Source organism: Arachis ipaensis, chromosome B3 (genome assembly GCF_059453495.1).
Source record: "Arachis ipaensis isolate K30076 ecotype BB chromosome B3, ASM5945349v1, whole genome shotgun sequence".
Classification (NCBI taxonomy): domain Eukaryota; kingdom Viridiplantae; phylum Streptophyta; class Magnoliopsida; order Fabales; family Fabaceae; genus Arachis; species Arachis ipaensis.
Window position 1 is genome coordinate 71,475,014 of NC_142438.1, and position 4,064 is coordinate 71,479,077.

The 4,064-nt window shown below is 34.0% G+C and overlaps 1 non-coding gene across 1 annotated transcript; it reads right to left on the minus strand.

The window, feature by feature from the left end:
* Window positions 1-3,519: 3,519 nt before the first annotated feature.
* Window positions 3,520-3,627, minus strand: LOC148571078 (small nucleolar RNA R71). The gene has a single exon (XR_015908017.1). It is a non-coding gene; the product is annotated as a small nucleolar RNA R71 (small nucleolar RNA).
* Between the last annotated feature and the right edge of the window lie 437 nt (window positions 3,628-4,064).

Below are 4,064 nucleotides of genomic sequence, written 5' to 3' on the forward strand. Positions count from 1 at the left end.
ACCCTAGGCTACTAGTTTTCTATAAATAGGACCTTTTGCTATTGTATTTTCATACTTTTACACACGAAGAATTTCATACACTTGATCATGTTTTGGGAGGCTGGCCTCACGGCCATGCCTGAACCTTGTTCTTATGCATTTTCAACGGTGGAGTTTCTACACACCATAGATTAAGGTGTGGAGCTCTGTTGTTCTTCATGAATTAATGCAAAGTACTACTGTTTTTCTATTTAATTCACGCCTACTTCTTCTCTAAGATATTCATTCGTTCTTCAACTTGATGAATGTGACGATCCGTGACACTCATTATCATTCTCACCTATGAACATGTGCCTGACAACCACCTCTCTTCTACTAGCAATGGCTTGAATGCGTATCTCTTGGTATAGGCTAGAATTATTAGCCGTCATTCTTGAGATCTGGAAAGTCTAAACCTTGTCTGTGGTATTCAGAGTAGGATTTGGGAAGGGATGAATGTGACGTGCTACAAACTCGCGATTGTTGGGCATGTGACAGACGCAAAAGGATCAATGGATCCTATTCCAACATGATCGAGAACCGATAGATGATTAGCCGTGCGGTGACAGCGCATTTGGAACATTTTCACTGAGAGGACAGGAAGTAGCCATTAACAACGGTGATGCCCAACATAAAGCTTGCCATGGAAGGGAGTATGAATGATTGGATGAAGGCAATGGGAAAGCAGAAGTTTAGGAGGAACAAAGCATCTTCATACGCTTATCTGAAATTCTCACCACTCAATTACATAGGTATCTCTATCTTTATTTTATATTTTATTCATCTTTTAATTATCAATCCTCCATAACCATTTGAATCTGCCTAACTGAGATTTACAAGATGACCATAGCTTGCTTCAAGCCGACAATCTCCATGGGATCGACCCAGGTTTATTACTTGGACGACCCAGTGCACTTGCTGGTTAGTTGTGCGGAGTTGTGATAAAGAGTTGAGATTACAATTGTGCGTACCAAGTTGTTGGTGCCATTGATGATCACAATTTCGTGCACCAGTTGTGCGAAGTTGCGACAAAGTGTGTGAATTATGTTTCGAGCACCAAGTTTTTGGCGCCGTTGGTAAGGATCACAATTTCGTGCACCAAGTTTTTGGCGCCGTTGCCGGGGATTGTTCGAGTTTGGACAACTGACGGTTCATCTTGTTGCTCAGATTAGGTAATTTTATTTTAATTTTAAGTTTTTGCTTTTATTCTTATTATTTTCGAAAAAAAAATTAAATAAATTATTCTGTGTTCTTCAGGAGATAGGTTGAATCCTGGCTGGCTGTTAAGCCATGTCTAATCTTTTGGACCGAGATTTCAACTATCTCAAGAGAAGAGCTTCTATGTCTTTTCCAGCAAATTAGCTGTTGTATGTAATGTTCTGCTGAAGCTTGGCTGGCCATTGGCCATGTCTAGTGTTTTGGACCGGAGCTTTCACTGAAAGCTTGGCTGGCTAGTGAGCCATGTCTAATTCCTGGACCGGAGCTTTAGACTAACATTGAATGATTCCTGGAATTATCATTAAAAATTTTGAAATCCTTAATTTTCTTTTTCCAATTAATTTTCGAAAAAACCAAAAAAATTAATAAAATCATAAAATCAAAAATAATTTTATGTTTCTTGTTTAAGTCTTGTGTCAGTTTTTAAGTTTGGTGTCAATTGCATGTTTATCTCTTTCTTGTATTTTTCGAAAATCCATGCATTGCATTCTTCATGATCTTCAAGTTGTTCTTGGTAAGTCTTCTTGTTTGATCTTTAAAATTTCTTATTTGGTGTCTTTTCTTGTTTCTCATATGAATTTTTGAATTATTAATGTCTCAACATTGAAAATTTCTAAGTTTGGTGTCTTGCATGTTTTTCTTTTCATAAAAATTTTCAAAAATAAGTTCTTGGTGTTCATCTTGACATTCAAAGTATTCTTGGTGTTCATCTTGACATTCAAAGTGTTCTTGCATGCATCATTTGTTTTGATCCAAAATTTTCATGCATTGAGTCTTTTTGATGTTTTTCTCTCTCATCATTAAAATTAAAAAATCAAAAAAATATATTTCCCTTATTCTCTCATAAATTTTCGAAAATTTGAGTTGACTCTTTCAAAATTTTTTAAAATTTAGTTGTTTCTTATGAGTCAAGTCAAATTTTCAATTTAAAAATTCTATCTTTTTCAAATCTTTTTCAAAAATAAAATCTTTTTCATTTATTTTTACATATTTTTCAAAATTTTCAAAATTTATTTTCAAAATATTTTTCTTATTTCTATTTCATATTTTCGAAATTAATGCTAACAATTAATGTAATTGATTCAAAATTTTTTAAGTTTGTTACTTGCCTAGTAAGAAAGGTTGAATCTTTAAATTTTAAAATCATATCTTTTTGTTTCTTGTTAGTCAAGTAATCAACTTTAATTTTCAAAATCAAATCTTTTTACATTTCTTTTTCAAATCTTTTTTTTTCAAAATAAATGTCAATCACATCTTTTTCAAAATCTTTTCTAACCTCTTATCTTTTTAAAATTTATTTTCAAATCTTTTTCATATTAATCCTATCTTTTTGTTTGATTCTTATCTTTTTCAAAACTACCTAATTAATTTTCTCTCTCTAATTTTCGAAAATCGCCTTCCTCTTTTTTCAAAATTCCTTTTTAATTAACTAATTATTTTAAATTTTAATTTTAATTTTATTTCTTTTCTTATTTTCGAATTTTAACTTTAATTTTAAATTAAAAACTAAAAAAATATTTTTATTTTATTTCATTTAATTTTCGAATTCTTCCCTCTCTTATCTCCTTCTAATTATTTATTCATCTACTAACACTTCTCTTCCACCCAAGAATTCGAACCCACTCTTCCCCTCTGTGTTTGGATTCTTATCTTTTCCTTCCTCTATTCTTCTCTTCTTATACTTACATAAGGAATCTCTATATTGTGACATAGAGGATTCCATATTTTCTTTTCTATTTTCTTCTTTTTCATATGAGCAGAAACAAGGATAAGAACATTCTTGTTGAAGCTGATCCTGAACCTGAAAGGACTCTGAAGAGGAAGCTAAGGGAAGCTAAAGCACAACTCTTTGGAGAAAATCTGACACAAATTTTCGAAAAAGAAGGAGACATGGCTGAAAATAATAACAATGCAAGGAAGATGCTTGGTGACTTTACTGCACCAAATTCCAATTTACATGGAAGAAGCATCTCAATTCCTGCCATTGGAGCAAATAATTTTGAGCTAAAGCCTCAACTAGTTTCTCTGATGCAACAGAACTGCAAGTTTCATGGACTTCCATCAGAAGATCCTTTTCAATTCTTAAATGAGTTCTTGCAGATTTGTGATATTGTTAAGACCAATGGGGTTGACTCCGAGGTCTACAGGCTTATGCTTTTCCCGTTTGCTGTAAGAGACAGAGCTAGAATATGGTTGGACTCTCAACCTAAAGATAGCCTGAACTCTTGGGATAAGCTGGTCACAGCTTTCTTAGCCAAGTTTTTTCCTCCTGAAAAGCTTAGCAAGCTTAGAGTGGATGTTCAAACCTTCAAACAGAAAGAAGGTGAATCCCTCTATGAAGCTTGGGAGAGATATAAGCAACTGACCAAAAAGTGTCCTTCTGACATGCTTTCAGAATGGACCATCCTGGATATATTCTATGATGGTCTGTCTGAATTATCTAAGATGTCATTGGACCATTCTGCAGGTGGATCCATTCACCTACAGAAAACGCCTGCAGAAGCTCAAGAACTCATTAACATGGTTACAAATAACCAGTTTATGTACACTTCTGAAAGGAATCCTGTGAGTAATGGGACGCCTCAAAGGAAGGGAGTTCTTAAAATTGATACTCTGATTGCCATATTGGCTCAGAATAAAATATTGACTCAGCAAGTCAATATAATTTCTCAGAGTCTGAATGGACTGCAAGCTGCATCCAACAGTACTCAAGAGGCATCTTCTGAAGAAGAAGCTTATGATCCTGAGAACCCTGCAATATCAGAGGTGAATTACATGGGGGAACCCTATGAAAATACCTATAATCCCTCATGGAGAAATCATCCAAA